Genomic DNA, 27,147 nt, shown 5'->3' on the forward strand with positions numbered 1-27,147 from the left:
TCAACACATGTGGATCTACATATAGTGACATCATCACGTGTGGATCTACATATAATGACATCATCACGTGTGGATCTACATATAGTGACATCATAAAATGTGGATCTACATATAGTGACATCATCACATGTGGATCTACATATAATGACATCATCTCATGTGGATCTACATATAATTACATCATCACATGTGGATCTACATATAATGACATCACATGTGGATCTACATAAAATGACATCATCACATGTGGATCTACATATAGTGACATCATCACATGTGGATCTACATATAATGACATCATCTCATGTGGATCTACATATAGTGACATCATCACATTTGGATCTACATATAGTGACATCATCACATGTGGATCTACATATAGTGACATCATCACATGTGGATCTACATATAATGACATCATGACATGTGGATCTACATATAATGACGTCATCACATGTGGATCTACGTAAAATGACATCATCACATGTGGATCTACATATAATGACATCATCACATGTGGATCTACATATAATGACATCACCACATGTGGATCTACGTATAGTGACATCATCTCGTGTGGATCTGCATATAGTGACATCATCACATGTGGATCTATATATAATGACATCATCACATGTGGATCTACATATAGTGACATCATCACATGTGGATCTACATATAGTGACATCATCACATGTGGATCTATATATAATGACATCATGACATGTGGATCTACATATAGTGACATCATCACATGTGGATCTACAGATACTGACATCATCAGATGTGGATTTACATATAGTGACATCATCGCATGTGGATCTACATATAGTGACATCATCACATGTGGATCTATATATTGTGACATCATCACATGTGGATCTACATATTGTGACATCATCACATGTGGATCTACATATAGTGACATCATCACTTGTGGATCTATATATAATGACATCATCACATGTGGATCTATATATAATGACATCATCACATGCGGATCTACATATAGTGACATCATCACATGTGGATCTACATATAATGACATCATGACATGTGGATCTACATATAGTGACATCATCACATGTGGATCTATATATAATGACATCATCACATGTGGCTCTACATAAAATGACATCATCACATGTGGATCTACATATAGTGACATCATCACATGTGGATCTACATATAGTGACATCATCGCATGTGGATCTACATATAATGACATCATCACATGTGGATCTACATATAGCGACATCATCACATGTGGATCTACATATAGTGACATCATCACATGTGGGTCTATATATAATGACATCATCACATGTGGATCTACATAAAATGACACCATCACATGTGGATCTACATATAGTGACATCATCAAATGTGGATCTACATATAGTGACATCATCGCATGTGGATCTACATATAGTGACATCATCGCATGTGGATTTACATATAATGACACCATCACATGTGGATCTACATATAATGACATCATCACGTGTGGATCTACATATAGTGACATCATCACATGTGGATCTACATATAGTGACATCATCACATGTGGATCTACATATAGTGACATCATCGCATATGGATCTACATATAGTGACATCATCGCATGTGGATCTACAAATAATGACATCATCACATGTGGATCTACATATAATGACATCATCACATGTGGATCTACATATAGTGACATCAACACATGTGGATCTACATATAGTGACATCATCACGTGTGGATCTACATATAATGACATCATCACGTGTGGATCTACATATAGTGACATCATAACATGTGGATCTACATATAGTGACATCATCACATGTGGATCTACATATAGTGACATCATCACATGTGGATCTACATATAATGACATCATCACATGTGGATCTACATATAATGACATCACATGTGGATCTACATAAAATGACATCATCACATGTGGATCTACATATAGTGACATAATCACATGTGGATCTACATATAATGACATCATCTCATGTGGATCTACATATAGTGACATCATCACATTTGGATCTACATATAGTGACATCATCACATGTGGATCTACATATAATGACATCATGACATGTGGATCTACATATAATGACGTCATCACATGTGGATCTACGTAAAATGACATCATCACATGTGGATCTACATATAATGACATCATCACATGTGGATCTACATATAATGACATCACCACATGTGGATCTACGTATAGTGACATCATCTCGTGTGGATCTGCATATAGTGACATCATCACATGTGGATCTATATATAATGACATCATCACATGCGGATCTACATATAATGACATCATCACATGCGGATCTACATATAGTGACATCATCACATGTGGATCTACATATAATGACATCATGACATGTGGATCTACATATAGTGACATCATCACATGTGGATCTACAGATACTGACATCATCAGATGTGGATTTACATATAGTGACATCATCGCATGTGGATCTACATATAGTGACATCATCACATGTGGATCTATATATTGTGACATCATCACATGTGGATCTACATATTGTGACATCATCACATGTGGATCTACATATAATGACATCATCACATGTGGATCTATATATAATGACATCATCACATGTGGATCTATATATAATGACATCATCACATGTGGATCTACATATTGTGACATCATCACTTGTGGATCTATATATAATGACATCATCACATGTGGATCTATATATAATGACATCATCACATGCGGATCTACATATAGTGACATCATCACATGTGGATCTACATATAATGACATCATGACATGTGGATCTACATATAGTGACATCATCACATGTGGATCTATATATAATGAAATCATGACATGTGGATCTACATATTGTGACATCATCACATGTGGATCTACATATAATGACATCATCACATGTGGATCTACATATTGTGACATCATCACTTGTGGATCTATATATAATGACATCATCACATGTGGATCTATATATAATGACATCATCACATGCGGATCTACATATAGTGACATCATCACATGTGGATCTACATATAATGACATCATGACATGTGGATCTACATATAGTGACATCATCACATGTGGATCTATATATAATGAAATCATGACATGTGGATCTACATATAGTGACATCATGACATGTGGATCTACATATAGTGACATCATAACATGTGGATCTACATATAGTGACATAATCACATGTGGATCTACAGATACTGACATAGTCAGATGTGGATCTACATATAGTGACATCATCGTATGTGGATCTACATATAGTGACATCATCACATGTGGATCTATATATTGTGACATCATCACATGTGGATCTACATATAGTGACATCATCACATGTGGATCTAAATATAATGACATCATCACATGTCGATCTACATATAATGACATCATCACATGTGGATCTACATATAATGACATCATCACATGTGGATCAACATATAATGACATCATCACATGTGGATCTACATATAATGACATCATCACATGTGGATCTACATATACTGTAGTGGCATCATCACATGTGGATCTACATATAGTGACATCATCACATGTGGATCTACGTATAGTGATAGCATCACATGTGGATCTACAGATACTGACATCATCACATGTGGATCTACGAATAGTGATATCATCACATGTGGATCTACATATAGTGACATAATCACATGTGGATCTACATATAGTGACATCATCACATGTGGATCTAAATATAATGACATCATCACATGCGGATCTACATATAATGACATCATCACATGTGGATCTACATATAATGACATCATCACATGTGGATCTACATATAATGACATCATCACATGTGGATCTACATATAATGACATCATCACATGTGGATCTACATATACTGTAGTGGCATCATCACATGTGGATCTACATATAGTGACATCATCACATGTGGATCTACGAATAGTGATATCATCACATGTGGATCTACATATAGTGACATCATCACATGTGGATCTACATATAGTGACATCATCACATGTGGATCTACATATAGTGACATAATCAAATGTGGATCTATATATTGTAACATCATCACATGCGGATCTAAATATAATGACATCATAACATGTGGATCTAAATATAATGACATCATCACATGTGGATCTACGTATTGTGAAATCATCACATGTGGATCTACATATAGTGATATCATCACATGTGGATCTACATATAGTGACATCATCACATGTGGATCTACATATAGTGAAATCATCACATGTGGATCTACATATAGGGACATCATCACATGTGGATCTAAATATAATGACATCATCACATATGGATCTACGTATAGTGACATCATCACATGTGGATCTAAATATAATGACATAATCACATGTGGATCTACATATAGTGACATCATCACATGTGGATCTACATACAGTGACATCATCACGTGTGGATCTACATACAGTGACATCATCACATGCGGATCTACATATAGTGACATCATCACATGCGGATCTACGGATACTGACATCATCAGATGTGGATCTACATATAGTGAAATCATCGCATGTGGATCTACATATAGTGACATCATCATATGTGGATCTATATATTGTGACATCATCACATGTGGATCTATATATTGTGACATCATCACATGTGGATCTACATATAGTGACATCATCACTTGTGGATCTATATATAATGACATCATCACATGTGGATCTATATATAATGACATCATCACATGCGGATCTACATATAGTGACATCATCACATGTGGATCTACATATAATGACATCATGACATGTGGATCTACATATAGTGACATCATCACATGTGGATCTATATATAATGACATCATGACATGTGGATCTACATATAGTGACATCATGACATGTGGATCTACATATAGTGACATCATCACATGTGGATCTACATATAGTGACATCATCACATGTGGATCTACAGATACTGACATAGTCAGATGTGGATCTACATATAGTGACATCATCGCATGTGGATCTACATATAATGACATCATCACATGTGGATCTATATATTGTGACATCATCACATGTGGATCTACATATAGTGACATCATCACATGTGGATCTAAATATAATGACATCATCACATGTCGATCTACATATAATGACATCATCACATGTGGATCTACATATAATGACATCATCACATGTGGATCTACATATAATGACATCATCACATGTGGATCTACATATAATGACATCATCACATGTGGATCTACATATAATGACATCATCACATGTGGATCTACATATACTGTAGTGGCATCATCACATGTGGATCTACATATCGTGACATCATCACATGTGGATCTACGTATAGTGATATCATCACATGTGGATCTACAGATACTGACATCATCACATGTGGATCTACGAATAGTGATATCATCACATGTGGATCTACATATAGTGACATCATCAAATGTGGATCTACATATAGTGACATAATCACATGTGGATCTACATATAATGACATCATCACATGTGGATCTACATATAATGACATCATCACATGTGGATCTACATATAATGACATCATCACATGTGGATCTACATATAATGACATCATCACATGTGGATCTACGAATAGTGATATCATCACATGTGGATCTACATATAGTGACATCATCACATGTGGATCTACATATAGTGACATAATCAAATGTGGATCTATATATTGTGACATCATCACATGCGGATCTAAATATAATGACATCATAACATGTGGATCTAAATATAATGACATCATCACATGTGGATCTACATATAGTGATATCATCACATGTGGATCTACATATAGTGACATCATCACATGTGGATCTACATATAGTGACATCATCACATGTGGATCTAAATATAATGACATCATCACATATGTATCTACGTATAGTGAAATCATCACATGTGGATCTAAATATAATGACATAATCACATGTGGATCTACATATAGTGACATCATCACATATGGATCTACATATAGTGACATCATCACATGCGGATCTACATATAGTGACATCGTCACATGTGGATCTACATATAGCGACATCATCACATATGGATCTACATATAGTGACATCATCACATGTGGATCTACATATAGCGACATAATCACATGTGGATCTACATATAGTGACATCATCACATGTGGATCTATATATAATGACATCATCACATGTGGATCTACATATAGTGACATCATCACATGTGGATCTAAATATAATGACATAATCGCATGTGGATCTACATATAGTGATATCATCACATGTGGATCTACATATAGCGACATCATCACATGTGGATCTAAATATAATGACATCATCACATGTGGATCTACATATAGCGACATCATCACATATGGATCTACATATAGTGACATCATCACATGTGGATCTACATATAGTGACATCATCACATGTGGATCTAAATATAATGACATAATCGCATGTGGATCTACATATAGTGATATCATCACATGTGGATCTACATATAGTGACATCATCACATGTGGATCTACATATAGTGACATCATCACATGTGGATCTACATACAGTGACATCATCACATGTGGATCTACATATAGTGACATCTTCACATGTGGATCTACATATAGTGACATCATCACATGTGGATCTACATATAGTGACATCATCACATGTGGATCTACATATAGTGACATCATCACATGCGGATCTACAGATAATGACATCATCACATGTGGATCTACATATAGTGACATCATCACATGTGTATCTACATATAGTGACATCATCACATATGGATCTACATATAGTGACATCATCACATGTGGATCTACATATAGCGACATAATCACATGTGGATATACATATAGTGACATCATCACATGTGGATCTATATATAATGACATCATCACATGTGGATCTACATATAGTGACATCATTACATGTGGATCTAAATATAATGACATCATCACATGTGGATCTACATATAGCGACATCATCACATATGGATCTACATATAGTGACATCATCACATGTGGATCTACATATAGTGACATCATCACATGTGGATCTAAATATAATGACATAATCGCATGTGGATCTACATATAGTGATATCATCGCATGTGGATCTACATATAGTGACATCATCACATGTGGATCTACATATAGTGACATCATCACATGTGGATCTACATACAGTGACATCATCACATGCAGATCTACATATAGCGACATCATCACATGTGGATCTAAATATAATGACAACATCACATGTGGATCTACATATAGCGACATCATCACATGTGGATCTAAATATAATGACATCATCACATGTGGATCTACATATAGCGACATCATCACATATGGATCTACATATAGTGACATCATCACATGTGGATCTACATATAGTGACATCATCACATGTGGATCTAAATATAATGACATAATCGCATGTGGATCTACATATAGTGATATCATCACATGTGGATCTACATATAGTGACATCATCACATGTGGATCTACATATAGTGACATCATCACATGTGGATCTACATACAGTGACATCATCACATGCAGATCTACATATAGTGACATCTTCACTTGTGGATCTACATATAGTGACATAATCACATGTGGATCTACATATAGTGACATCATCACATGTGAATCTACATATAGTGACATCATCACATGCGGATCTACAGATAATGACATCATCACATGTGGATCTACATATAGTGACATCATCACATGTGTATCTACATATAGTGACATCATCACATGTGGATCTACATATGGTGACATCATCACATGTGGATCTACATATAGTGACATCATCACATGTGGATCTACATATAGTGACATCATCACATATGGATCTACATATAGTGACATCATCACATGCGGATCTACATATAATGACATCATCACATGTGGATCTACATATAGCGACATCATCACATATGGATCTACATATAGTGACATCATCACATGCGGATCTACATATAGTGATATCATCACATGTGGATCTACATATAGCGACATAATCACATGTGGATCTACATATAGTGACATCATCACATGTGGATCTATATATAATGACATCATCACATGTGGATCTACATATAGTGACATCATCACATGTGGATCTAAATATAATGACATAATCGCATGTGGATCTACATATAGTGATATCATCACATGTGGATCTACATATAGCGACATCATCACATGTGGATCTAAATATAATGACATCATCACATGTGGATCTACATATAGCGACATCATCACATATGGATCTACATATAGTGACATCATCACATGTGGATCTACATATAGTGACATCATCACATGAGGATCTAAATATAATGACATAATCGCATGTGGATCTACATATAGTGATATCATCACATGTGGATCTACATATAGTGACATCATCACATGTGGATCTACATATAGTGACATCATCACATGTGGATCTACATACAGTGACATCATCACATGTGGATCTACATATAGTGACATCTTCACATGTGGATCTACATATAGTGACATCATCACATGTGGATCTACATATAGTGACATCATCACATGTGGATCTACATACAGTGACATCATCACATGTGGATCTACATATAGTGACATAATCACATGTGGATCTACATATAGTGACATCATCACATGTGGATCTACATATAGTGACATCATCACATGTGGATCTACATATAGTGACATCATCACATGTGGATCTACATACAGTGACATCATCACATGTGGATCTACATATAGTGACATAATCACATGTGGATCTACATATAGTGACATCATCACATGTGGATCTACATATAGTGACATCATCACATGTGGATCTACACATAGTGACATCATCACATGCGGATCTACAGATAATGACATCATCACATGTGGATCTACATATAGTGACATCATCACATGTGTATCTACATATAGTGACATCATCACATATGGATCTACATATAGTGACATCATCACATGTGGATCTACATATAGCGACATAATCACATGTGGATCTACATATAGTGACATCATCACATGTGGATCTATATATAATGACATCATCACATGTGGATCTACATATAGTGACATCATCACATGTGGATCTACATATAGTGACATCATCACATGTGGATCTACATATAGTGACATCATCACATGTGGATCTACATACAGTGACATCATCACATGTGGATCTACATATAGTGACATAATCACATGTGGATCTACATATAGTGACATCATCACATGTGGATCTACATATAGTGACATCATCACATGTGGATCTACACATAGTGACATCATCACATGCGGATCTACAGATAATGACATCATCACATGTGGATCTACATATAGTGACATCATCACATGTGTATCTACATATAGTGACATCATCACATATGGATCTACATATAGTGACATCATCACATGTGGATCTACATATAGCGACATAATCACATGTGGATCTACATATAGTGACATCATCACATGTGGATCTATATATAATGACATCATCACATGTGGATCTACATATAGTGACATCATCACATGTGGATCTAAATATAATGACAACATCACATGTGGATCTACATATAGTGACATCATCACATGTGGATCTAAATATAATGACATCATCACATGTGGATCTACATATAGCGACATCATCACATATGGATCTACATATAGTGACATCATCACATGTGGATCTAAATATAATGACATAATCGCATGTGGATCTACATATAGTGATATCATCACATGTGGATCTACATATAGTGACATCATCACATGTGGATCTACATATAGTGACATCATCACATGTGGATCTACATACAGTGACATCATCACATGCAGATCTACATATAGTGACATCTTCACATGTGGATCTACATACAGTGACATCATCACATGCGGATCTACATATAGTGACATCTTCACATGTGGATCTACATATAGTGACATAATCACATGTGGATCTACATATAGTGACATCATCACATGTGAATCTACATATAGTGACATCATCACATGCGGATCTACAGATAATGACATCATCACATGTGGATCTACATATAGTGACATCATCACATGTGTATCTACATATAGTGACATCATCACATGTGGATCTACATATAGTGACATCATCACATGTGGATCTACATATAGTGACATCATCACATGTGGATCTACATATAGTGACATCATCACATGTGAATCTACATATAGTGACATCATCACATGCGGATCTACATATAGTGACATCTTCACATGTGGATCTACATATAGTGACATAATCACATGTGGATCTACATATAGTGACATCATCACATGTGAATCTACATATAGTGACATCATCACATGCGGATCTACAGATAATGACATCATCACATGTGGATCTACATATAGTGACATCATCACATGTGTATCTACATATAGTGACATCATCACATGTGGATCTACATATAGTGACATCATCACATGTGGATCTATATATAGTGACATCATCACATGTGGATCTACATATAGTGACATCTTCACATGTGGATCTACATACAGTGACATCATCACATGTGGATCTACATATAGTGACATCATCACATGTGGATCTTCATATAATGACATCATCACATGTGGATCTACATATAGTGACATCATCACATGTGGATCTACATATAGTGACATCATCACATGTGGATCTACATATAGTGATATCATCACATGTGGGTCTACATATAATGACATCATCACATGTGGATCTACATATAGTGACATCATCACATGTGGATCTACATATAGTGACATCATCACATGTGGATCTACATATAGTGATATCATCACATGTGGGTCTACATATAATGACATCATCACATATGGATCTACGTATAGTGACATCATCAGATGTGGATCTACATATGACATCGTCACATGTGGATCTACATATAGTGACATCATCACATGTGGATCTACGTATAGTGACATCATCACATGTGGATCTACATATAGTGACATCATCACATGTGGATCTACATAAAGTGACATCATCACATGTGGATCTACATATAGTGATATCATCACATGTGGATCTACCTATAGTGACATCATCACATGTGGATCTATATATAATTACATCATCACATGTGGATCTACCTATAGTGACATCATCACATGTGTATCTACATATAGTGACATCATCACATGTGGATCTACATATAATGACACCATCACGTGTGGATCTACATAAAGAGACATCATCACATGTGGATCTACATATAATGACATCATCACATGTGGATCTACATATAGTGACATCATCACATGTGGATCTACGTATAGTGATATCATCACATGTGGATCTACAGATACTGACATCATCACATGTGGATCTACGAATAGTGATATCATCACATGTGGATCTACAGATACTGACATCATCACATGTGGATCTACATATAGTGACATCATCACATGTGGATCTACGTATAGTGATATCATCACATGTGGATCTACAGATACTAACATCATCACATGTGGATCTACATATAGTGACATCATTACATGTGGATCTACATATAGTGACATAATCACATGTGGATCTACATATAGTGACATCATCACATGTGGTTCTACATATAATGACATCATCACATGTGGATCTACATATAATGACATCATCACATGTGGATCTACATATAATGACATCATCACATGTGGATCTACATATAATGACATCATCACATGTGGATCTACGAATAGTGATATCATCACATGTGGATCTACATATAGTGACATCATCACATGTGGATCTACATATAGTGACATAATCAAATGTGGATCTATATATTGTGACATCATCACATGCGGATCTAAATATAATGACATCATAACATGTGGATCTAAATATAATGACATCATCACATGTGGATCTACATATAGTGACATCATCACATGTGGATCTACATATAGTGACATCATCACATGTGGATCTAAATATAATGACATCATCACATATGGATCTACGTATAGTGAAATCATCACATGTGGATCTAAATATAATGACATAATCACATGTGGATCTACATATAGTGACATCATCACATGTGGATCTGCATATAGTGACATCATCACATGTGGATCTACATACAGTGACATCATCACATATGGATCTACATATAGTGACATCATCACATGCAGATCTACATATAGTGACATCATCACATGTGGATCTACATATAGCGACATCATCACATATGGATCTACATATAGTGACATCATCACATGCGGATCTACATATAGTGACATCATCACATGTGGATCTACATATAGTGACATCATCACATGTGGATCTACATATAGTGACATCATCACATGTGGATCTACATACAGTGACATCATCACATGCGGATCTACATATAGTGATATCTTCACATGTGGATCTACATACAGTGACATCACCACATGCGGATCTACATATAGTGACATCATCACATGTGGATCTACATATAGTGACATCATCACATGTGGATCTACATATAGTGACATCATCACATGTGGATCTACATATAGTGACATCATCACATGTGGATCTATATATAGTGACATCATCACATGTGGATCTACATATAGTGACATCTTCACATGTGGATCTACATACAGTGACATCATCACATGTGGATCTACATATAGTGACATCATCACATGTTGATCTTCATATAATGACATCATCACATGTGGATCTACATATAGTGACATCATCACATGTGGATCTACATATAGTGACATCATCACATGTGGATCTACATATAGTGATATCATCACATGTGGATCTACATATAGTGACATCATCACATGTGGATCTACATATAATGACATCATCACATGTGGATCTACATATAGTGACATCATCACATGTGGATCTACATATAGTGACATCATCACATGTGGATCTACATATAGTGATATCATCACATGTGGGTCTACATATAATTTCATCATCACATTTGGATCTACATATAGTGACATCATCACATGTGGATCTACATATAGTGACATCATCACATGTGGATCTACATATAATGACATCGTCACATGTGGATCTACATATAGTGACATCATCACATGTGGATCTACATATAGTGATATCATCACATGTGGGTCTACATATAATGACATCATCACATATGGATCTACGTATAGTGACATCATCACATGTGGATCTACATATGACATCGTCACATGTGGGTCTACATATAGTGACATCATCACATGTGGATCTACATATAGTGACATCATCACATGTGGATCTACATATAGTGACATCATTACATGTGGATCTACATATAGTGACATCATCACATGTGGATCTACATATAGTGACATCATCACATGTGGATCTACATAAAGTGACATCATCACATGTGGATCTACATATAGTGATATCATCACATGTGGATCTACCTATAGTGACATCATCACATGTGGATCTATATATAATGACATCATCACATGTGGATCTACCTATAGTGACATCATCACATGTGTATCTACATATAGTGACATCATCACATGTGGATCTACATATAATGACATCATCACGTGTGGATCTACATATAGTGACATCATCACATGTGGATCTATATATAATGACATCATCACATGTGGATCTACATATAGTGACATCATGACATGTGGATCTATATATAATGACATCATCACATGTGGATCTACATATAGTGACATCATCACATGTGGATCTACATATAATGACATCATCACGTGTGGATCTACATATAGTGACATCATCACATGTTGATCTATATATAATGACATCATCACATGTGGATCTACATATAGTGACATCATCACATGTGGATCTACATATAGTGACATCATCACATGTGGATCTACATATAGTGACATCATTACATGTGGATCTACATATAGTGACATCATCACATGTGGATCTACATAAAGTGACATCATCACATGTGGATCTACATATAGTGATATCATCACATGTGGATCTACATATAATGACATCATCACATGTGGATCTACATATAGTGACATCATCACATGTTGATCTATATATAATGACATCATCACATGTGGATCTACATATAGTGACATCATCACATGTGGATCTACATATAATGACATCATCACGTGTGGATCTACATATAGTGACATCATCACATGTTGATCTATATATAATGACATCATCACATGTGGATCTACATATAGTGACATCATCACATGTGGATCTACATATAGTGACATCATCACATGTGGATCTACATATAGTGACATCATTACATGTGGATCTACATATAGTGACATCATCACATGTGGATCTACATATAGTGACATCATCACATGTGGATCTACATAAAGTGACATCATCACATGTGGATCTACATATAGTGATATCATCACATGTGGATCTACCTATAGTGACATCATCACATGTGGATCTATATATAATGACATCATCACATGTGGATCTACATATAGTGACATCATCACATGTGGATCTACATATAATGACATCATCACATGTTGATCTATATATAATGACATCATCACATGTGGATCTACATATAGTGACATCATCACATGTGGATCTACATATAGTGACATCATCACATGTGGATCTACATATAGTGACATCATTACATGTGGATCTACATATAGTGATATCATCACATGTGGATCTACATATAGTGACATCATCACATGTGGATCTACATATAGTGACATCATCACATGTGGATCTACATATAGTGACATCATCACATGTGGATCTACCTATAGTGACATCATCACATGTGGATCTATATATAATGACATCATCACATGTGGATCTACATATAGTGACATCATTACATGTGGATCTACATATAATGACATCATCACATGTGGATCTACATATAGTGACATCATCACATGTGGATCTTCATATAGTGACATCATCACGTGTGGATCTACCTATAGTGACATCATCACATGTGGATCTACATATAGTGACATCATTACATGTGGATCTACATATAATGACATCATCACATGTGGATCTACATATAATGACATCATCACATGTGGATCTACATATAGTGACATCATCACATGTGGATCTACATATAGTGACATCATTACATGTGGATCTACATATAGTGATATCATCACATGTGGATCTACATATAGTGACATCATCACATGTGGATCTACATATAGTGACATCATCACATGTGGATCTACATATAGTGACATCATCACATGTGGATCTACCTATAGTGACATCATCACATGTGGATCTATATATAATGACATCATCACATGTGGATCTACATATAATGACATCATCACATGTTGATCTATATATAATGACATCATCACATGTGGATCTACATATAGTGACATCATCACATGTGGATCTACATATAGTGACATCATCACATGTGGATCTACATATAGTGACATCATTACATGTGGATCTACATATAGTGACATCATTACATGTGGATCTACATATAGTGACATCATCACATGTGGATCTACATATAGTGACATCATCACATGTGGATCTACATAAAGTGACATCATCACATGTGGATCTACATATAGTGATATCATCACATGTGGATCTACCTATAGTGACATCATCACATGTGGATCTATATATAATGACATCATCACATGTGGATCTACATATAGTGACATCATCACATGTGGATCTACATATAATGACATCATCACATGTTGATCTATATATAATGACATCATCACATGTGGATCTACATATAGTGACATCATCACATGTGGATCTACATATAGTGACATCATCACATGTGGATCTACATATAGTGACATCATTACATGTGGATCTACATATAGTGATATCATCACATGTGGATCTACATATAGTGACATCATCACATGTGGATCTACATATAGTGACATCATCACATGTGGATCTACATATAGTGACATCATCACATGTGGATCTACCTATAGTGACATCATCACATGTGGATCTATATATAATGACATCATCACATGTGGATCTACATATAGTGACATCATTACATGTGGATCTACATATAATGACATCATCACATGTGGATCTACATATAGTGACATCATCACATGTGGATCTACATATAGTGACATCATCACGTGTGGATCTACCTATAGTGACATCATCACATGTGGATCTACATATAGTGACATCATTACATGTGGATCTACATATAATGACATCATCACATGTGGATCTACATATAATGACATCATCACATGTGGATCTACATATAGTGACATCATCACATGTGGATCTACATATAGTGACATCATTACATGTGGATCTACATATAGTGATATCATCACATGTGGATCTACATATAGTGACATCATCACATGTGGATCTACATATAGTGACATCATCACATGTGGATCTACATATAGTGACATCATCACATGTGGATCTACCTATAGTGACATCATCACATGTGGATCTATATATAATGACATCATCACATGTGGATCTACATATAGTGACATCATTACATGTGGATCTACATATAATGACATCATCACATGTGGATCTACATATAATGACATCATCACATGTGGATCTACATATAGTGACATCATCACGTGTGGATCTACATATAGTGACATCATCACATGTGGATCTACATATAGTGACATCATCACATGTGGATCTATATATAGTGACATCATCACATTGATCTATAACGCTTCGAAAAGTGAAAACAGAAGTAGAGGAGGAGATGACAGGACCTCATACCTCTGCTGCATAAGCTGGATATATTGTGATGTGGCAGAGCGGACTTTGCTCCTTCATTTTACACTTTTCTAGTAAAGTTTATGCAATAGACATTACCAGCAGTCCCATGTAAACCTATAGATAATAAAACATGTTACCACCATGAACTCTGCAGGATGACAAGCTCAGTTGATAATTTTTGTCTTTAGCACAAGGGTTTCATCTTTCCAAGAAATTCCCTGTGCAGTTGAGTGAAGATGCTCCAAAGCCTCCACCTGTCCTGCCAAGAGGCAAGTAACACTGTCCCCTTCTCCCTTCTTCACTGTATTGTGCCGTCACACACGATCTATACAATTTCTTCAGTGTTTTATTCTCTCCCAATCATTATGTGAGCTGTCACACAAATAACAAAAGACTGACTGGCTAATGTGAACAGGTGCCTACTAGGAGCAGCCGCCTCCATATACAATATGCAAAAGAAGCTGCACTCTGTTGTGCCAAAGCATGTAAGCATGGAGTATATGAAATATGAATAGCAATACTGCTCTGGATAATAAGAAAAAAAATGGAGACGTTTAGCACATCATTGGGCCAATTCAGGCCTGCCCAGCAACCAACGACAAGGTGGTCTCAAGCTGCTGGGACCCTACGTGTCTAGTGTGAATACCTCTCTTAGGCTTGAGTCTGAATTCCTGAGTGAATGTGGATACCTCTCTCAGAAAAACCTGTATTTATGGGTAGGTAGGACCCACTCTATCGTGCTAAAAGCAGCGTGAGACCACCTTGTTGTTGGTTGCTGGGCAGGCATTAATTGACCAAATTATGTGCTAAGCATTTCAATTTTTTCTTATTATCCAGACTACAATGTAGCTGGGGATACAATGTGATCATGAGAGATCAAGTTCCTGGATGTTCCTGGAGGAGAAATAAGGAACAAATTCTGAAATGTGTCAAGACGATACAAACCCAAAAAACGCAGAGCAGATGGTGACTTAGCGCCATCTAGAGTTCAAATAGTGACATTGCTGCATGCTCTTAGAATGTAGTCAAGAAAACAGCAAAAAGGAAACAACGGAAGGAAACTAGATACTAAAAAAAAGAGATATAGCCGTACATAAAACCATTAAAGATACATAGTAAAGTGCATTAAATACTATAACCTCTCTGTAGAGGATGGAAATTCTCCATCAATATATGGGAAAAATAATGCAGAACAGTATGCATCAAGGGGAAAAAAAATCTTCATTTATTATTTTCAGTATTGACGCTTAGGACCCTATAGAAATAAAACAGGATGTAAAGAGGAGAAGTGACCCCCAGCATTTCACACATCTAGCCTGGACAGTTACTCGTCCCATTTGGAGGCACCAAGAAATCTTCTCTTTTTGAAGTGTAGATCAATCAGGCACAAAACTCATTCATCCAGGTAAATTAGGCCAAAAAAAAAATCATTAGACCCTCTATAGTGCAAAAGTGCAAAATAAGGCAACTTTCTAAACAATCTACATTGCAGATATCCTACTATTTTGCTGCGGCAGAGAGTCTGTCTGTCCTTCTCCTAGCTAACTGGTCTTCCCCATCTGACATCGATCCATCAGGACTCCCGCTCCTGGTGGTGATGGTTTTCTATGCTCTCCCCCACCATCTATCTGCAGGAGAAGTAGCAGCAGAGAAAGGTGGCAGCTTTGCAGGTAGATCAGAGAGTAAGGAAAGCATTTAAGGTGTTAGGGTGGGCAGCTCACTCAAGTTGGAGATAGGGAGGAAAGCACATATGACATTTTTCATGAATATTAGATGGGGAAATCAGTACAGAAGTGAAGCTATGCTAAGACATGATAGATAGCAGCACCAAGGACACAAGGAGCTGACATCTAGCATGTATAAATGGGAAGGACACATCCACACAAAAAAAGTCTGAAACACACCTATAGCCTCTGGTGATAAAACGCTCCGGGATCGCCTTTGCTGGGGTCAAAGGCCACATGGGTTTAGCATGAAACTCAGATGCACAGCCGGGATCCGGACATAACTGACGCTGGGTCAGGTTTATTTCAGGTGAAAGCAAAACATACAGAAAAATAAAACATAAAACAAATCCTTGCCTGTCCGGCACTAACTAAACAGGGTCCGATCTAACTAGCAACTGGCGGGCTTCTCCCGTCCAGCCAAACCACAGTTGCAGTGAGCACAGCTTTCACTCACGTGTGTCACTCACACAGACAGACTCTCTGTGTTCCCAGGCTGAGACACTCACACAACCACCAGGCATCCTTTTATATCCGCCTCCCATTATTCATTAGTAAGCAGGTGCGATACTGACCAGACTAGGCCACATAGGAAAGGAATCTGGGCGAGATATACCTGCCCTCATCCACTATTCCCACATGATTCTCACATATCCCCCCTCTCTGCTCAGACCACTCCGGTCGAGCAATGACGCCCGCCAAACAGTGCACTCGGGACAGGGCATCTGCATTTCCCATCTGTACCCCTGGGCGGTGCTCCACCGTAAAAGTGTAGGCCTGCAGGGCAAGGAACCACCGGGTCACCCGGCTATTCCGTTCCTTGTGCAAGTGCATCCACTTGAGAGGGGCATGGTCAGTGATCAGCCTGAACTTTCGGCCCACCAGGTAATATTTGAGGGCCTCTAGAGCCCACTTAATGGCGAGGCACTCTTTTCCCACTACCGCATACTTTTGCTCATGTTTATTCAGCTTCCTGCTGAGATAGAGGACTGGGTGTTCCACTCCGTCCCTCACCTGTGAGAGTACGGCCCCGATACCGGTATCAGAGGCATCCGTTTGTACCACAAACTCGCTGCGGAAATAAGGAGTCACCAGTACGGGCTGAGAGCAAAGTGCCCGTTTTAGGCTATGGAAGGCTTCTTCAGCCGCTAAACTCCATTTAACCATGACGGAATCTTTCCCTTTGGTAAGATCCATCAGGGGGGTAGCGATGACTGCAAAATTGGGGATGAACCATCGATAATAGCCGGCGATCCCCAGAAAGGCTTGCACATGCTTCTTGTTAACTGGTTGCGGCCAGTTCTGAACCGCTTGAATTTTATCGACCTGGGGTTTAACCATACCCCTCCCAATTACATACCCCAAATACCGGGCTTCTTCTAGCCTGATGTGACATTTCTTGGGGTTCACGGTTAGACCTGCCTCCCCCAGGTCCTCAATCACAGCTTGCAATTTCTGGAGGTCAGTCTCCCAGTCCACGCTGTAAATGACAGTGTCATCCAAATAGGCAGAAGCGTACTGCCTATGCGGCCTCAGGACTCGATCCATCAGTCTCTGGAAGGTCACCGGTGCTCCGTGCAGTCCAAACGGCATAGACACATACTGAAATAAACCTTCCGGTGTAGCAAATGCCGTCTTCTCTCTGGCAGCCTCCGCCAGAGGGATCTGCCAATACCCCTTTGTTAGATCTAGGGTCGTAATATACCGGGCTTTCCCTAACCAATCTATTAATTCATCTACAACGGGGCATAGGGTAGGCATCAAATTTTGAGACCGCGTTCAGTTTCCTGAAGTCATTGCAGAACCGCATGGTGCCGTCCGGTTTAGGAATTAACACAATCAGGCTGGACCAAGCGCTGTGCGACTCCTCAATGACCCCTAACACTAACATTGCCTTGACTTCTCGGGAGACGGCTTCACGGCGCGCTTCCGGGATTCGGTAGGGTTTCACATGGACATTGACCCCAGGTTCCGTTATGATTTCATGTTTCATTAGCGTAGTCTGCCCGGGTTTTTCCGAGAAAAACTTTTGGTTGTGAAGTAGAAACTGCCTGACCTCAGTCTTTTGCCGCTCCGAGAGAGTTTCTGCAACCCGTACCTCTGGTACGGTATGCGAGCAGACGGGCCAGGCCAAATCCGCTGATAAGGCAGACCGATCTTTCCAGGGTTTTATCAGATTCACATGATAAATCTGTTCAGGTTTCCTTCCTTTTACCTGCCTGATACACTTTGTAGTTTACGTCACCAACTCTTTCCTTAATCTTAAAGGGGCCCTGCCACTTTGCCAGGAATTTACTGTCAGCCGTGAGGACCAGGATCAACACCCTATCTTCGGGTGCAAATGTACGGATCTTGGCGCCCCTATCATAGATTCTTTTTTGGGCTCCTTGAGCCTGCATCATGTGCTCTTTGACGATGGGCATAACAGCCGCAATACGGTCCTGCATTTGTGTTACATGATCTATCACTGTTTTAAACGGAGTGACCTGACCCTCCCAGGTTTCTTTTGCGACGTCTAACAGTCCACGGGGACGTCGGGCGTACAATAACTCGAAAGGCGAGAATCCAGTGGAAGACTGGGCCACTTCCCTGATGGCAAAAAGCAAATACGGAAGTAAATAGTCCCAGTTCTTCCCATCCTTATCTATCGCCTTTCTCTGCATCTGCTTCAGAGTTTTATTGAACCGTTCGACCAGCCCGTCTGTTTGAGGGTGATACACGGATGTGCGTAACGGTTCGATTTGTAGCAGCCTGCAGAGCTCCCTCATTACCCGTGACATAAAGGGAGTCCCCTGGTTGGTGAGTATCTGTTTTGGAATACCGACCCGACTAAACACATGCACCAGTTCCTTGGCAATCGTCTCAGTGGCCGTGTTGCGCAAAGGGATGGCCTCCGGGTAACGAGCGACATAATCCAAGATAACCAGGATATGTTGGTGACCACGGGCAGACCGAGGAAGGGGCCCAACTAAATCCATCCCAATCCTCTCAAAGGGCTACAGAACCGGGGTTTAGACACAGAGGCTTGGCAGCCAGGACAAGACTCACAATATACACGAACATCATGATGCATGCCTGGCCAAAGAAAACAGTGTAATATCCTTTCGGTGGTTTTCTGGACTCCCAGGTGCCTTCCCATCACATGTCCGTGGGCTAGGTCCAGCACTTTCCGCCGGTAGGGTTTTGGCACCACTAATCGTTGCACCGTGTCTTCCCCTTTTATCTCTATCTGATATAATAAATCATTCTCCAGGACCATGTACAGATATGCCAGCTTAGTGCCAGGTTCTACGGGTACCCCATTTATCATTTTTACATTTGTCCTAGCCTGAGAAAGGGTAGGATCCTTTATTTGCTCGCTTTGGAAGTCATCTTTCTGGACTTCCACATCCGGCAAACGGGGAGCTGGTTGGCTGCCTGCCCCCTCCTCTTCCCTGGTCTCCTCCGTATCCCCTGCCATGAAGTTCATTTCCAGTAGACTCGTCACTAGAGTCTCCCTGGGGAGCCTCCTCCAGGGGTTCGGGACCCACACGCACCCTGGGAGAGGAATCCCGTACACTGTTACCCTGGGGCATCAACTGATTCTCCCACAATTGCCAGAAGTGGGGGAAATCCCAGCCCAAGATAACATCATGTAACAATGCGGGGACAAGTCCCACTTTATGTAGCACAGACCCATAGGAAGTAGAAATGCATATGACCGCGGTGAGTGACCGCGGTGAGGTACGAATAGGTGTCTCCATGCACACACTTTACAGAAAACTTGTCTGATGGTCCAGTCGGGGCTGACACCAGACTGGCCTACACCAGAGTCACCGCACTTCCCGAGTCTACCAATGCCACCACCCTTTTTCCACCTTACTTTGACTGGCATTCACACTCACTACCCGGGGAACCATAGACATGCATTTTTGAGAGTCTGTGGCGTCGCACTGCATGGGTTCAGTAGTGACCGGACAGTTCGCAGCGATGTGGCCCATCTCTTGGCAGCGAAAACACCTAACGGGCCCCTTGCCTAGACCAACGTTCGTTACTCTTGGCCTCACCGTGTCTTAGGGATTTTTCCTTCGCCCCTACTACCGGGAACAGTCTTACTGGTTCCACGTGGTGATGATGAAGACGGAGGTGGGGTAGCGTCGTCTCGGAGTCCTTCCGCCATGGAGTAACGCTCAACCATATCCACCAATTGATCTGCCGTCGAAGGATTTCCATGGCTTACCCACTTCCTCAGGGCTGGCGGTAGAGCTCTCAGGTACTTGTCTAGGACGACTCTCTGGATCATCTCCGGCGTCGTCAGCACCTTGGGTTGTAGTCACTTCGTCAGGTGGATCAGGTCGAACATCTGTGACCGCGGTGGTTTATCCGGCTGATAAGTCCATTGATGCACTCTTTGTGCACGGACAGCGGTCGTCACTCCCAGCCGGGCCAAGGTCTCGGCTTTCAGTTTGTCAAAGTCCTGCGCGGCTCCAGGTTCTAAGTCATAATAAGCCTTTTGGGCCTCACCGGAAGGAAACGGGGCAATCAGGCCGGCCCAGCGGGCCTTCGGCCATTTTTCTCGCACCGCTGTCCGTTCAAACGTGGTCAGGTATGCCTCGACGTCATCTTCCGTCGTCATCTTCTGCCAGTACCGACTTATGTGAATCACTCTTGACTCGGCTTCCGGGTTAACCTCAGGTAAGGCCCCCAGGCGCTGCGCCACCTGCTGGAGAAGTGAACGATACGTAGCTGTCATGTCCACCAACTCCTTCAGCTGGGCAATCATCACCCGATTAGCTTCTTGCTGCACGGCGGTGGACTGTACCAGCGCTTTCAACACATCCTCCATGTTCATGCTTTCAACGTGGTGCCCACATTCTCCACCAATTTGTGATAAAATGCTCCGGGATCGACTTTGCTGGGGTCAAAGGCCACGTGGGTTTAGCATGAAACTCAGATGCACAGCTGGGATCCGGACATAACTGACACTGGGTCAGGTTTATTTCAGGTGAAAGCAAAACATACAGAAAAATAAAGCATAAAACAAAAACCTTGCCTGTCCGGCACTAACTAAACAGGGTCCGATCTAACTACCAACTGGTGGGCTTCTCCTGTCCAGCCAAACCACGGTTACCATGAGCACTGCTTTCACCCACAAGTGTCGCTCACACAGAAATGCTCTCTGTGTTCCCCAGGCTGAGCAACTAACACACCACCTGGCGTCCTTTTATCCGCCTCCCTCTGCTCATTAGTCATCAGGTGAGATACTGACCAGACTAGGCCACATAGGAAAAGTATCTGGGCTAGATATACCTGCCTTCATCCACTATTCCCCCATGATTCTCACACCCTGTAATCAGATGCGTATGTACAGTGTTTACCCTTTCGGTAATATTTTTCCATATTTTTTTTTAGCTACTTACCTACAACCAGTGTTGATCTTTCCATTTACACCTTGGGGCAATATCTCTAAATCACCAGAATCAAAAAGTGTTCCAATAATTAAGCATTTAGTTTGGTCTCCTGCTACAATTATTTACAAAGCCAAAGTCTTCTCATCTACATTGTGACAAACACAGTAGGACAAGAACCAGTGGAGCTTCAATGGTGAGAATACATGGGTTGTGATGTTATTGACTTTTACATGGTAAAGTGACATCACACCATTAGGCACCACTGGTGAGGAGGACACCTGACTATGAAGATCAATGGCCAGCCCATATGTAATTCTTGTACGATGAACAAAGTTGTCCTCGACTTTGGTCACTATGATGTTTGACGGTTGACTCTACAATGGGTCAGCAACAAGACACACCAAATAGATAGATTGGCTTCAAAGGGGGCAGCAACGGGACCTGAGGCCATTTTTGTATTAATCATTTAGGATTGATGGTTGTGCCTTTCCTCACTGACCTCATCTGTGGTCATAGGCCTTATGTACATCATCCTGTTGCATGTGAAGATCTCGTAAATAGGCATGATAGCTCAGTATCCACTATGAAAACCCATTCTGGAGCCCATGGCATATGATGAGATTGCTATTATGCAACTAGGAAGGCTTCCCAGCACTTGGATAGCTCAATCCCTTTGCTCCCTGGTGGCAAAAACATGTGCAAGATTCTCCTCTTTCGGACATATGAGTCATGAGCATCATGAAGAGGGTTTTGAGAGAGAAAGCAACACCAGGCTCTACATAAAGGACAGCCAAACCTTTATTTGATCAATGTTATGGAACCATTTTTCTATTATGTGTGCCTCAACCTGGTTTTTAAGTTTGGGACTTGAGCACTGTAACAGACTGGGTGTTGGAACCAGTGTGCCATGGTCCGAGGAGATCTTGGAGGGACGTGACTAGGTGGCTGACCAAGTCTGACCTCACGTGCATGGAGTCTGACGATACCGCTATCCGACTTACTTATGTTGGGTGGATGGCAGCTGACCACCAGGGGACAGGAGGCAGGAATGGTAGACCTGGCAAGTACTGGATGGCACGGCTGGTATAATGACTCGAACGAGAGACACACAGGCAGGCAGATACTGGTGGGCAATACTGGTATATTGGCAGACAGGTTAAGGTGGGCACAGCTGATAGGCAGGCGGGCATGGCTGATAGGCAGGTGGGCACACCTGGTAGACAATCAGGCAGGCATGGCTGATAGACAGGCAGGCGGGCATGGCTGATAGAGAGGCAGGCGGGTACAGATGATAGGCAGGTAGGTATGGCTGATACACAGGGATGCAGGCAGCGCTAATAGGCAGACGGGCATGGCTGATGGGCAAGCAGGTATACTGGGATATGAACACTGGAACCTGAGAACTATCAAGTGTGTTTTAGAAACAGAATAACAACCTTGCACAGGCACCTCCCATCAGGTGGAGGTGCCTTAAATAATAAGTGTCTCCCAGCCATTGGTTGGGAACACTTTAGGACAGCACATTATCACTTTAAGACAGAGGGGACCACGTGCACGCCCTAAGCACAGCGCCCGGAGATCATGGACCCAAGGCAGCAGCAGGAAAAGAAAGAGTGAGTGAGTGGCCATGGAGGTGATTGTGTGGTGGGGAGAGGGGCAACATGCAAGGACGCCAGCGCTGCAAGTACACTGACAAATTTGGACATTTGGATTTTTTGTATGTTGTGATCATGTTCACTTACATTATGGATCGATGTAGCAATGGCCAAGGAACTTGCATCGTGGCCTAACTCATTGCCCCAACTTTAAGTTGACTCATGTTGGCCATACATATTGGACTTATGCTTTATCGACGGGTTCGGACGACAATGTAATGTGTATGGGTGTGTGGTACTAGCAGGTACGGAGAATGCAGCGTCGAGTCACGAGACAACTACGGTGCTTTTTAAAGATTCGTTTATGGGACTTGAGGGGACTTCCCTCAGTCACGGCCTGATCACCAAAACAGGGGTAACACAGGTTGCCCACGCAGGGGCTGTAATCAAGCAAACACGGTAATGTAGAACACGACTACTCCCGGCAACGGCCGGTCACTATAGGGCCGCAGTGTGGCCAACTACGGGTCCTTAAGTCTAAAGTCTACTTAGCTGTCCCGACGTCCCTCGCCGTTCTGCTGACCTTTCGACGGAATAGTTGCTGGGCCCAGTTGTTGAGGCGTTGACGAATGCTTCGCGCGTTCTGGCACGTTGACGACATGTGGGCCCCGCGGGCATCGGCGGAGTCCTTGGCTGGATAGGCCGCAGTCCCCGGACTGAGGCAAGCGGCTGCGGTGAGGGGTGGCAAATGGCAGGCCACCTGCGCAGCTAACGGCTGCGACGGGGAGTTCGCGACCAGCAGAGGACTGACCCCTGGTGTGGACGGGGCGGGGCAGTGGCCGCCAACAGCACTGTACCAGCTGTGGCCACTGGTAGAAGCGGGGCGGCTGCGGCGGGCTGGAGCATGGAGGCAGCGGCCACGGGTGACCGCGGGTAGACTGCAGCCGCTGGCTGAAGTGGGGAGGCGGCAGCGGCCACGGGCTGGAGCGTGGAGGCAGCGGCCGCAGGTGACTGCGGATAGGCTGCAGCCGCTGGCTGAAGTGTGGAGGCGGCAGCGGCCATGGGCTGGAGCGTGGAGGCAGGTCTCGGCTGCTTGTCTTGGTGCCGTCCCCCTGAAGTCCTCGGTAAGCGTCTCGTCTCGCCCTGGTACTCTGCACTTGCTGACAGTTGCTCCCACCGTCTCCAGCTGCCTCCGTGTCTGTCTGCTGACTCATTGTCCCGGGATTTCCCCTTCTGGGTTCCTATCTCTAAGCTGCTGTTGAGTCCTGAACTACTCCCCCCTGCCTTCTTGTGGTTATTTCTAGGTACTGCATCGTCTTGTCTATCTTTCCCAGCTATTACCCTTCTGTCCCTGACAATCTCCATCCCTAGTGCACCAATCGCCGACCCGGACACTCGACGGAGACCCTCTCTCCCACACTCCTCCACCCTGTATGCTCGCCAGTCCTCGGGTGAGGGCTTTCGTGGACCCGAGTTAGTCTTTGGAGCTGACAGTTCTTGTCGCCATACGAACTGGTCCTGTTGGTAACGTTCA

At 40.9% G+C, this 27,147-nt stretch overlaps 3 non-coding genes across 3 annotated transcripts; all 3 read right to left on the reverse strand.

The window, feature by feature from the left end:
- Nucleotides 1–345: 345 nt before the first annotated feature.
- LOC141056343 (small nucleolar RNA SNORA53) lies at nucleotides 346–563 on the reverse strand. The gene has a single exon (XR_012221618.1). It is a non-coding gene; the product is annotated as a small nucleolar RNA SNORA53 (small nucleolar RNA).
- A 1,459-nt stretch (nucleotides 564–2,022) lies between these two features.
- On the reverse strand, nucleotides 2,023–2,240 carry LOC141056344 (small nucleolar RNA SNORA53). The gene has a single exon (XR_012221619.1). It is a non-coding gene; the product is annotated as a small nucleolar RNA SNORA53 (small nucleolar RNA).
- A 9,394-nt stretch (nucleotides 2,241–11,634) lies between these two features.
- Nucleotides 11,635–11,852, reverse strand: LOC141056346 (small nucleolar RNA SNORA53). Its single transcript, XR_012221620.1, has one exon. It is a non-coding gene; the product is annotated as a small nucleolar RNA SNORA53 (small nucleolar RNA).
- Nucleotides 11,853–27,147: the final 15,295 nt, after the last annotated feature.

Source organism: Dendrobates tinctorius, unplaced genomic scaffold (genome assembly GCF_039654945.1).
Source record: "Dendrobates tinctorius isolate UK_male_01 unplaced genomic scaffold, ASM3965494v1 ptg000196l, whole genome shotgun sequence".
Taxonomy (NCBI): Eukaryota; Metazoa; Chordata; class Amphibia; order Anura; family Dendrobatidae; genus Dendrobates; species Dendrobates tinctorius.